Here is an 11,989-nt window from a genome sequence, read left to right on the forward strand (position 1 = left end):
CGCCGCCGCCACCGCCGCGGGGGAACGAACGCACCGCGCACCGCGGGCCGCCGGCCGCCCTGCATGCTCCCGCCGCCCTCCGACCGACCTGTCGCCGCGGGATTCGCCGCCCCGCGGCCGCTTCCGGGTCCCGTGCCTCCCGCCGGAAGTGGGCGCGCCGCGCGGCCCCCTGGGAAACGCAGTCCAGCCAATGACGCACGCGCACGCACGCACGCGTCAGGGGCGCGACGCACGCTGGTGACGGCTCCCGCCCGCGTCCTCCTCCCGGCTTGCCTCGCGGGTTCCGGGCGCTTGGGCTGGGGCCTGTCGAGTGCAGAGGGGTCGCGAGGGGAGCGGGTCGGGGAACCGGGTGGTGAGGCGGCCGGCAGGGGGCGCCAGGCAGAGGGGGATGGGGCGCGGCGGCGCGGCTGCGAGGCGGTCGCGAGGGGACGGGGACGGAGGGGGCCGGTGGGGAGGGGCGGTGAGGCGGGGGCGGGGCATGGCGGAGGCGGGGCATGGACCGGGGGCCGAAGCGGAGCCGTCGCCTTGGGGTCGCGGGGTCTCCAAGGCACCGCCCCACATCCGCGGACACTGGCTGGACCACCCCCTACCGCCCAGCCGTGGGGACTGCGCTGTCCCCCGGCCTACCGGGCCCACAAGTGGGTGCAATGTTGACATTTGGGAAAGCTGGTTGGAGGCGATACAGAGACCGTGTGCTGTTCTTGAAACCCTTTCTACGTCTGGAGTTACGTCAAAATAGAGGAAAATGGTCAATAGACTCCCGAAAATTAGAGACCTGATTTCAGGTGGTTGTTTCAATAGGAGCCTCTTGGGGGGGGGGGGTGCGATTTGAAGAAACAACACCGCAGAGAGGGGGGCCTGGGGAGGGGTCTTCCCCTTGAAGCGCCCCTGCCCTCAGCCGGGCTTGCTCAGCCAGGGGCTGTAGCTCCTAGTTCCCAGGTTCGGCGGCGCTGGGAACCTTCGGGGGAAAGCTGTCTCGGTTCGCCCGCGGGCCCGCGCCCTTCCTGCTTCCATGCTAAGTTGGCAGAACTCCCCGGCCGTGGGCCAGCCCTCTGCAGGGGCTTGCTTTTCCTGCCTGATTGCGGGAGACTCGCGTGAGGCACCTAGAGAAATGGAAAGTGCTATTCCTGGTTTTCAGAGGAGGAGGCAAACTGCTTTAGGGTGGGGGCTTGGGCGGGAATTCGTAGGGCAGTAGATTCGCTGTGGACGGGATGTGACTTCATGCAGAGATGGAGACCTCCGGGAACAAAGCACTGAGGCTGAGTGCAGGGAGGCCTTGGACCACCTGCTCCTAGGATCTGGGCCAGAGATTGGGGGGCCACTAGGAACTTTCCTCCGCACGTTCTCCCTTGTAGAATCCACTCCTGGCTCTGTTGGTTCAACCGATGGAATGGTGTGTCACAGACCGTCTCCACCCTCCCCTATCTGGTCTGTCCTCTGCTTTAGCAAACCTGCCTCTTCTTACCCTGAGTGTAAAATCCACCCTTCTTAACAGGCTTACCAGTCCTGTGCAACCAAGGCCACAGAGCCACCTTTGCCCCTGAGCCATCAGGGTGTTCCTGCCACACCTAAGGAGCCCCTGCTCGCACCCTGCTGCTTTGCTGTCACTGCTCTGGTCTACACAGTGTAGGAAGGAACGCCAGGCTAATTAGTCTGCAGGGAACAAAGACCAGCTCCAGCTGTGTGAGCACAAGAGGGCATCAGCGGGACACGAGGGACATGGGGGGCCTCGTGGAATCTGAAGGCCAGGATGCAGCCAGGCCTCAGGAAGGGGCCGCAAAGCCCCAAGAACGCTGAGGTTCATACCCCTCTCCCTCTCAGACTGACTTTTGATCTGGTTTGTACTCTGTCCCAGGTGTCGAGATTTATTGGCAACTGGGGGCAAAAGCCACACCCCGACGCTGAGTGTCCTGCTGCTCATGAATCTAAAGCCGATGCAGGCGGGTCAGGTCCAAGGATCCAGAGGGGGTCCTGCGAGACCAGGCACGAGTGTCCCTGGCCCTCTGCAGGATAGAAATTGAATGTGAGCCAGCAGGAGGTGAGTGCAGAGTGTACTGAAGGTATAGACAGAATGCAGGTACGGAGTGTCTGGGAGACTCCGGAAAGGAAAGGAGAGAATCTCATTTTGCTTGGGGCCTGCTGTGTAGGTCCCCTCAGTCCCCCAGCTGCCCTTCATCAGTTATTGCTGAGAGCCAGGGAGCCTTGGCGTCCACACGTCTGTTCCTGGTGGTCTGGTTATTCTCACCTGGTTCTTCCTTAGATGTCGTCTATTGTGCTGGAAGACTTGAGATAAATGTTAACTTCTTGTCCCTTAGGAGGACACACACTGTTGGTGCTACAAGGCATGTGTAAAGTGGGGATGCGGGTCCTAGCAGGAATAGGATCAGGAAAAGGAGCGAAAAGCAGATTTTTACAAAGTCCTTCAGTTTCCCTATGTCACAGCTATAAAAAGGCCTTGCATGGGGGCACCTGGGTGGCTCAGGTTTGTGAGCTCAAGCCCCACATCAGACTCCAAGAAGACTGCGGAGCCTGCTTCTGATTTTCTCTCTCCCTCTCTTTCTGCCCCTCCCCCACTTGCACTCGCTCTCTCGCAAAATAAAGAGACTATAAATAAATAAATAAATAAATAAATAAATAAATAAATAAATAAATGCCTTGCATGGCTTTCTGGAAGGTCAGATAGAAACCCGGTGCCGTGCGGGGACTTGGGGACCCAGCTTCTAGACTGCAGATCACTCCCGAGTGTCCAGCCCGGACCTGCCTGATGCTTGGCCCTCCTAGCAAGGGCATGGCTCCCACAGGACTTTCCTTCCCACCCATGAGACGTATCCCACTGTCAGTTCCTTAGAGGAGCCCTTGTGTCTAGGGTTAGCCCTCCTGCTGCTGGTGGGTGGTGGGATACTCACGTGTTGGCGTGGGTGTCTGGTTAGGGACCCTTGAAAGCTAACCATTCTCCTGCAAGGTGAGGCTGTTGTTCATTCCCAGGGCCCCTCAAATGTGAGTCCAGGGTGACCGCGCGGAGCCTGACACGGGGCTCGGTCGCACGAACCGTGAGATCATGACCGAGCCAGTATCAACAGTCAGACGCTTAACTGACTGTGCCCCCAGGTGCCCTTATCTTTAACTTTTTGGGGCGCCGCCGTACTCTTCACAGCGGCTGCACCAGCTTGCATTCCCGCCAACAGTGCACGAGGGTTCCTTTTTATCCACATTCTCACCAACACTGGTGGTTTCTTTTGTTTTTGATTTTAGCCATTCTGAGGAGTGTGAGGTGCTGTCTCATTGTGGTTTTGATTTGCATTTCCTTGATGATGAGGAACGTTGAACATCTTTTCGTGTGTCTGTTGGTCATCTCTGTGTTTGGAGAAATATCTGCTCGTGTCTTCTGCCCATTTTTTAGTTGGAAATTTTGTGTTTTGAGTATCGAGTCGTATTAGGTTCTTTATGTATCTTGGATCACGAACCCTTTATTGGCTATGTCATTGGCACATATCTTCTCCCATTCTGTAGGTTGTCTTTTAGTTTTGTTGACTGTGTCCTTCCCCGTGCAGAAGCTTTTTCATTTTGGTGTAGTTTCTTTCTGCTATTTTATTGTTGGTGTCTCAGAAGACATCGCTGGAAAAAAGGAAAAAGTTGCTATGGGCCGCAACAACTTTGGACAGCAAAGTTCTATTCTGTTCTCCTGTTGCTTCCTTCTAACTTGTCATACGTTTCACTTCCGTGTATGCCGTCAAGTCCGTGACAACATCGTCCTTTTTGCTTTAAACGGTCAGCTGTACTTTGAGTAAGTTAAGCAGGAGCACAGATGTACTTGACATCAGTTCACATGCACCCACCTGCTCTCTCGGCTCCTTTGTGCGTGTCTTGATTTCTAGCTGCTCTTTACTCCTTTGCTTCCGTGGCTTTTTTAAAGCACTTCTTACGACGTAGATCCAGTGGTGGTGAATTGTGTCAACCATTTGTGAATGAAAATACTTTTAACCTGCCTTCATTTTTTTATTTCCTCGAATTTATTTTTCAGGAGTGACTGAAATAAAAAAATACAATGGAGTCCCACCATCATGGAAATGGCCTTAAGAGATAAAAGGGTCAGACAAACATCATTGGTTTCCATTTCCAACCAGTAGTTATCGTTGATAAATAGAGGGCCAACAGTCTGTCAAGAATCCTCAAGAGATGTTCTGTGATACAACATGCCTGTTCACAGGGAGAAACACTAGCGTAACTTGCACGAGCTTCTCGACTCGTCACACGAGACAAGCGCAGAAGCGCCCCATGCATCTGAGAACGCTGGACTAGCCCACTTGTAGAAAGCTTTGCCTCCTTCCTTGCGGAGTGTCCTGCTCGGGCAGCGAAGCGAGCCTGTGGACCCGATGTCCGATGAACAGCGTCAAACAGATGGAAGTCAGCCCTGCAGCCGCTGTGACGGGTCGTGCCGTCACCCGGCTGAGGAACGTGTGTGTATTCTCGGGACCTGGGAGCGACCCCTTTGCAGCGGCACAGACACTGAGGTAGGCAGCTCGGGACATGAGAACACCCTCCACAGCGCAGGCCCTCCATCCCATCGGATTTGTAGATCTCACCCAGGCAGTCGTCGAGGCCCCTGGGTTCCCTCTCCGGTCCAGCTTTGCCCGCATCAGCTGCCAGACGGGTACGAACAAAATCCAGAGGATACACAAAACACGGGGATGTGGCCCCAGCGGCACCACCTGATGCCAGATGCCCTGCAAAGTAGCGCCGAACTGACCTCTGTGGTCCACACCACCCGGGAAGACCCGCTTGTGTTTATCTTTGAAGGCGAAGTCGAAGGCCTGGGTGGGGAAGTATCTGACGACGTTGGCCGGTGACCACGCCAGGAGGACAGGACCCCCTGCTCCTTGGGGACACGAACCTCACAGCCTGTGATGCCCTTGCATCGCCGTCTGTGGCGATGTGCTTGCTGGCACCCTGCACCTGTGGCGGCAGCTTGACCCGCTCGGCAGGCACCGTCGTGGTCTCGGAGATGGTCTCGGGCGCTGCACCCGCGGAGGACACCGTGGCTTCTGTCACGTTCCAAGGAAAGAGGAGGCAGGTGACTGGGGGAATGTGGTAGGAACCGGCTGGAACTCCAGGTCCCTGGGCTGCCTTCGTTTTTTGGAAAGGTATTTTCAGTAATTGTAGAGTCCCGGGTTGACACGCGTGTTTTCTTCAGCGTGTGGAAGCACACTGTTGCAGTACCTTCTGGCCTGTGTTGTTTCTGATGAAAAATTCACAGTTTTTTCTGGTCCTGTTTCTCTGCCTAGAGTGTGTCCCTTTTCTCTGGCTGGTTTTAGAATTTTTTTTAAAGCCATTGCTTTTTTAGCAATTCGTCGGTGACGTGCTGTAGCGTGGTTCCTCTTGTCTGTCCCGCTGGATGCTTACCGAACTCCTTTACTTCGGGAGTCTCATCAAGTTCGCAAATGTGCAGCCAAGAAGCCTTTAAATATTCGGTCTGCCTCCTCTTTGGAGTCCAGCTGTGTGTATATCAGACAGCTTGATGCTGTTCGATGGTGAGGAAGGTCTGTTTAGTTTTTCAGTTTCTCCCCCTTCCCATGCTTAGGTTTGGACCCTTTCTAATGTTATGTATCCAGGTTCACTGATTCTTTTGTGTATTTTCCAAACTGTTGTTAAGCTTATCCTGTGAATTTTCCATTTCAGATGTTCTGTTTTTCATTTCTGGAAGTTCCATTGAGTTTTACAATCTTTTGCGTGTCCTGGAGAAAACCCCATGTGGCAAATAGATCTCTTTCTTCTATCTTTGTGCAGGCACGCTTCTCCGTTTTGGGGGGCGTAACAGTTTATTCAACTACCTCCCTGTTCATAGACACCTGCGTTGTTTCTAGCCTTTAGCTGTGAAAACTTGGACTATAACGCGTGACCTCGAACATACGTTTTTCCATGTCTTAATTTGCCAGTGTGTTTTTGAGGTAGATCCTTGGACGGGGAACCGTCGATTCAGACGATGGACGTGGGGACGCTTCTCCAGCGGCTGCCCGGCGCCTCCCCTCAGGTGGCAGGCTGCTGGTGTCCTGCTGGTAAAGGCTCAGGAAACCTGTTTCTCTGTAGCTGTGCCAGCAGAGGACAGTGTCCGACCTGTGGAGTTCTGCCGGTCTGACAGGTGAGATGCTGTCCCTTGACTGGGGGTTGTTTTCCTTTCTGTTTCCCTGATCGTGGAGAATAAGCGGCCTCGGGAGCAGGGGCTGTGGCTATTCCGGGTCCCGGGCTGTGCTGTGCTTGCGGTGTTTCCGAGCTAAGGAGCAGCCCCCGCCGCGGATCACCGGGTCTCAGTGCATCGCAGACCGACTCTGCGGGGCTCGTCCAGTAAAAACAAGATCCTGTCGGTGGGCTGCTGGGTCCGGGAAGTTGGAAGCTGCAGTTGAGGCGCCACCTAGGCGCACGCCTTAGAGAGAACAGCTGCCAGAGGCAGTTTGGGGTAGGGGCCCAGCTCTGCGCATCTTCTCTGGGATCAAGTGGGTTTCTTTGCGTTATCTCAGAAAGTCAGGCGGCCACAGCCGGGGAGCCCGGAAGGTGGCCCCCGTTCTCAGGTGAGGTGTGGGCTCCCTGGCGCTCTCCTTCGTGTGGTCAGCATAGTGCGCCCAACGGCAGAGCGGTCGGGAAGGGTAAGGATCAGAGGCCCCCAGAGTAGTGCCTGGCACGGAGGAGTGGCCACGTTGCGTGGACCGCCCCCGTCATCTTCGCTGGTTAGAACGCCCATGTGCGAGGTGTCGGGTGGGCTGGGGTAAGAGAGGCGAGGGCCAGGCCCTGGGCTCTGAGTGAGTTCTCGTGGCTGCCGTAACTGGGTCCCACAGGTGGGCGGCTTTAGCCGTCAGACATTTACTTCTCGCGGTGCTGGAGGCTGGGAGGCCGGGAGGCCAGGACGCGGGTGGGGGCAGAGCGGGTTCCTCCTGAGGCCTCTCTGCCTGGCCTGTATGTGCCGACTCTGTGTCCTCACCTGGCCGTCCCCGTGCGTGTCTGTGTCCGGCTCTCGTCTTCCTAGGAGGACACGGGTCATGTTGGATCAGGGACACCCTAGTGACCTGCTTTGGCTTGACCACCTCTGTAGACCTGACGTCCAAACACGGTCACATTCTAAGGGGTTAGGAGTCAGGGCTTCAACAGACGAACTTGCAGAAAACGATCCCTTCCATAGCAGCCCTCAGTTCTGTTGCAAATCCCCCCAGTGTGTCTCCGTAATTAATCCCTGTTGTTTTGAGGGTCGGAGGAAATGCCGGGGGCACGTGAGGTCGTGGGAAGGGGGGAGATGCAGGCCAAGCCAGGACTGTGTGTCCCTCTGCATCCCTGACACTTAAGTGCACACTGGTCCCCGGAGATGCTCCCCAGCCTCCTGTTGGAGGGGGCTGGTGTCAGAAAGGGGAGGTCCAGTGTCCCCCAGGAGGGTCTCAGGAGAAAGGGCGGTCCAGTGTCTTGCTCGGAGGTCTCAGGAGGAAGTTTGGCCTGTTGAGGTGTCGGGAGCTGGGTGGGGGGAGGGGTCCCTTGATTCCACTGCCCCCGGGGCAGCGCTGATGGTCCCCAGGGTTAGGCCTCATCAACAGCCCCATTTCCCGGTGGAAAATCAACGAGATTACAGGTTTCAGCCTTAGAACACGCGAGCACTATTATTATCTTACAAAAAGCCAGGCTGGCCTTCCCACAACGCTCTTAATACGACTTAGTGTCAATATTGGGGTTCGCGGTTACCTCAGGAAACCCGTCTTGAACGAGTAATGGATTCTATTCTCTGGAACACACGGGCCGCCAAACAACGTCTGAAAGCCGACTGGCTCATGGAAACAGCTCTTTCAGCGGCAGGAAGAAGTCAGCCGGAGGCTGTGCCTAATGCTTGATCAAGCTTCCTTGTCTCCCATGCTGACATTTCCCTGACTCCCAGCCTGGGCTCTGATTGCTGGTGTAATTGCCCCTCGGTCACGAGTGGTAATGATCGCTCTGGACCTCCCACGTGGTAAGCCCAGGCGCCAGGGCACCGGGCCTCCCGGGAGCACGGGCACGCTGCCACAGGCTGAGGGGCACCGGTGGACCCTTGGAAACCACGCCAGGTGCACGCGTGGAGCAGGGCCTCGGAGGTGGTGCTCTTAACTTGAGGTTCGGCCCCAGGGCACCCGACATTCCTGTCCGCTGGTCTGGAAGGAAGAGACGCCATGTGAAGGCGCTGTCCTGAGAACAACACGCATCGATTCCGTTCAGTGCCCACAACCTACCCACGTTGGAGCGATTTGCACACAAGGAAACTGAAGCAAGAAGCCTCTGGGGCTGGGGGCCGGGCCACCGACGCCCCTTGAGCAGAGCTCGTGCCGCCTGCCACCCCCTAGTGTGTGAAGGGCTGGATGGTGGATACACGAGGATCTGGCAGGAAGGAAGGGGGAACTGGTGAAGTGTGAGTGCTCCCCAGGCAGGAGAGCAGGGCTAGGGCTGCCTCGGGAGGGCACAGGGTCCTGCCTCTCTAGAGACCGAGCCATCTAGAAGGGGTGGATATGCCTGTGGCTGCAGAGTCCTGGGGCTTCCCACAGGCGGGAGGCCCCAACATGGGCTGTGTCTCAGGTCCCGGAGCTGCAGGAGCTGGGCTGGACCGGAGCAGAGGGAGCACCAGGGCGGTCAGCAGCGCCCCCACGCACCTGCAGACTCGGGGGCCAGTCAGTGAGGAGAAGGGTCCCCCGACTGTGCCCACGTGGCACCAGCAGTCACACCAAGAGGAAGAAACCACAGAAGCCAGGAAGGTGACAGCGCATCTGTGATGGGGGTAGAGAGTCGGGAACTCAGATGTGGCTTGTCCCAGACGTGGTGCCCGAGACCCGGGGTGAGGATAGGCAGGAGGGGCTGTGTGTCAGGCAAGCTGGGCCAGTGAGCGCTGGGTGCTTTGGTGGCGGCTGGGCAGGGGTCCCGTGCACGTCCCTGCCTGGCCCCTCCAGGGACTGACCCAGCTCAGAGTGGCCTTGGGGGCCCTCAGGGCGGGCAGTTTATGTCCATCTGCTTACTGCTGTTGGAGGGTTTTCCTTTCAAGCGACACGCCACTCAGGTAAACATCTGTAACCAGACTGAATTCAGCCCCGGGTTGCGGAGACGGGTTCTGGGCTTCAAACATGTCCACCGCTCATGACAACGCCCCGCCCCACCCCTGCAGCGCCCCAGACGTGGGCAAGCAGACCTCACGTGCAAAAGCAGGTTCCCACCGCTGAGGGCACCGAGGGCAGTGCTCTGGTGCCCTCCGAGGCATCTCATGAGGAAACAGGTCGCGGGGCATGCTGCTGCCCTGGGGAGGGGCCGTGGCTGCAGCCACCAAACTGTCCCCACAGCCCCAAGGCTGGCCATGCTGGCATCTGTCCTGCGCTACAGGGCACTCGCTGTGGCGGTGTTTGTAGCAGTGAGGATCGGAGACGGCCGGAACGCCCGAGTGCAGGAGAGCGCCGGCGACATCCAGATGCGGAGGGAAGGACGGCTGTGGAAGGAGCAGGCAGCTGTCTCCCGAGAGTGAACCGAAGTGAAAACAGAAGGTGTTAACGCACCTAGTGTTCGTCCAGTTACAGGGAAGCGAAACGTCTGGGGGAGCGGCCACGTGGGAGGTGAGGCAGGGCTGGCAGGCCGGGCCTCTGCGGGAGGTCCACACACGTAGAATCAGAGAGAAGGAAGCAGGCCGATGCTAGTGTGGACGTCGGCGAAGTGAGCTGTCCCCGGAGCATCTACAGATTGCAAGGCTTAGAATAAGAGGAATCTGGTCCCTTGAGTGCTGGAGGCCAGAGTCCACGGCCACGGAGTGGGGAGTGGGCGCGTTGGCTGCGGGGGCTCTGAGGGCAAACCCCTGGGGGCCTCCCTCCCGCTCCTGGGGCTGCTGGCATCCTAGGTGTCCCTGCTTGTGGCTGTGTCAACCCTTCTCTACCCGTCTCCACCAGGTGTCTGCGTGTCCCTCTTCCTCCTGCGAGGATGCCGGGGGTGGGGGGTGGGGTCGGCCAGGGCACAGCCGGCTCCAGGGCGGTCCCATGTTACCAGACGAGGCCCTGCTCTGAGGTTCTTGGCAGACGTGGATTTGGGGGCCCCACTCCACCACTAACGGGTGTAGTGGGAGGCGGGGAGACTGAGCGAGAGAAGTGAATTGTCCCAGTGACGCGGAGCATGGCACTGTGTCCTCAGTGGGATGGACTCAGAGGACCAGAGAAGATCTTTGCTTTAATGGTTTTATTGTCCAGCTTTTCACTCTGAAATCATTACTTACAAAATACGTTACAAAACGCGATGGAAGACGGACGTGGCCCACAGTGGCTCCCCGACAGCAGCGGCCGGGAGACCCGTCTCTGCAGCCTGCCCTGCGCTCCTTTTCCGGGCCGGGACCTGACCCAGGGCACAACCGCGTTCAGTGTCTCTTGGGTCTCCCCCGGGGGCGGAGCCTTGTCCTCCGCACGTTTGGGGGCATCGGCCATGGTGAGGTACGTGTCCCAGCCTGGGCCCATCTGCTGTCTCCTGGCGGTCTTGCCGAAGCCCTGCAGGGCCCCCCTTGGGAGCGTCGCGGCCAGGCGCTCGCTGTGTCATCCTGACCGCTCGGTGACCCGGCGTCTGCGGCTTCTCTGCTGCAAAGTTACCACTTCCCGCTTCGGTACCTTGTGAGGACCTGCCTGCTGACTTAACGCCCCTGGGGGTCCTGCCTACGGCACGATCGCTGGCCCTGGCGTTGGCCTCGGGTTCTACTGTCCCCAGCACTCTGCCAAAGGAGGAGCTTGCCCCGCCTTCCCTCTGTTGTGGACTTGTGGGCACTTGTTTTGTTCAGTGGTGCCAGGGCTTGAACAGGTGTGTCCCCCGGATTCATGTGCCACAGCCCTGACTCTCGCTGTGATGGTCAGGAGGTGGGCCTTCCGGAGGCGCTTGGGTGGGACAGGGTTCCCGGGGTGGGCCCCAGGGTGGGATCAGCGCCCCCGTAGGAGAGACGCCGGAGCGTGCGCTCCGCCCACGTGAGTGAGGGTGGCGCCTGGAGGCCCTGCTCTCAGAACCGTGAGGAATAAATGTGTCTGCAGACTCCCCAGTCTAAGGCACTTCCCTGTGGCAGCCGGAGCTGGGACGGGGGGCTCCGGGCCACTACCGGCATTGTTAGCTTTGCACGGACTGTGGCAAACCTGGCCTGTGGGAACCTTCGGGCCGGCTTGGGTCCTTCCCACAGCCCTGCTGTCGGGGTGCGCCCTGGCCCTGCGGCTCTCATGTGGCCCAGCCTCCTGGCACTTCCTTGGTCTCAGCTCCGGCCCCCCCCCCCCCCCCCCCACCCCGTGGCAGGTGGATGTTAGACCCCGGGCTGTCTGGGAACAGAGCTGAGGGCTACCCTGCACCACCCCCCAGGCACCCAGCCCATCCGTTCCCTGCAGCCTCTCTCTCTTTCTCTCTGCTGCTTCTGTCTCCCGAGGTGACACCCTCCTACCCCCAGGGCCTCGCGCTCTGCGGGGACTTTGTTCAGAGCTCCACGGCCGCCACCCTGAGACCCTTTAATGAGCTTTGAAAAGGGCCTCTGGATGCTCATTTTGTGCTCTGTCTGCAAACGATGCAGCGGGTTCTGATTATCTGCTGCTTGCTCGGTTCGAGAACACGCACAAAGTAATTTCAGGCTTGCTAACTCCTGTCTCTCAGCGAAGAGAGATTTCCTAAGTAGGGCACGGTGTCCAGACGCAGGTCCCTCTGTCTTGCAGCATACGGCCAAAATACTGGCTAAATACCTGTTAGCGTGGAGTGGGACCCCCAAACCCATGTCCGCCCGGCCTGGGCCTGCTGGGGGTTGGGGGTCAGGCATCCCTCCGCCTGTGGACGTCCCCACAGGCCTCAGAGCCACTGCTTAGGGCAAGGAGGGGCTGGGGTGGGAGGTGGGAGGCAGGACTGAGGGGCATGGAGTTGGGGGCAGGTGCCCAGGAGGTGGGGTGCTGGCCCCCGGGGGCTCTGGCTGGGTGGAGAGAAGCTGGCCTTGGCGGTGGCGGGCCAGCGTGTGTGG

General features: G+C 58.5%; 1 pseudogene; it reads right to left on the minus strand.

Moving 5' to 3' along the window:
• Positions 1-216: 216 nt before the first annotated feature.
• On the minus strand, positions 217-7,030 carry LOC121040754 (ADP/ATP translocase 2-like; annotated as a pseudogene).
• Between the last annotated feature and the right edge of the window lie 4,959 nt (positions 7,031-11,989).

This window comes from Herpailurus yagouaroundi, unplaced genomic scaffold (assembly GCF_014898765.1).
Source record: "Herpailurus yagouaroundi ecotype Mexico unplaced genomic scaffold, PumYag 29, whole genome shotgun sequence".
NCBI lineage: Eukaryota > Metazoa > Chordata > Mammalia > Carnivora > Felidae > Herpailurus > Herpailurus yagouaroundi.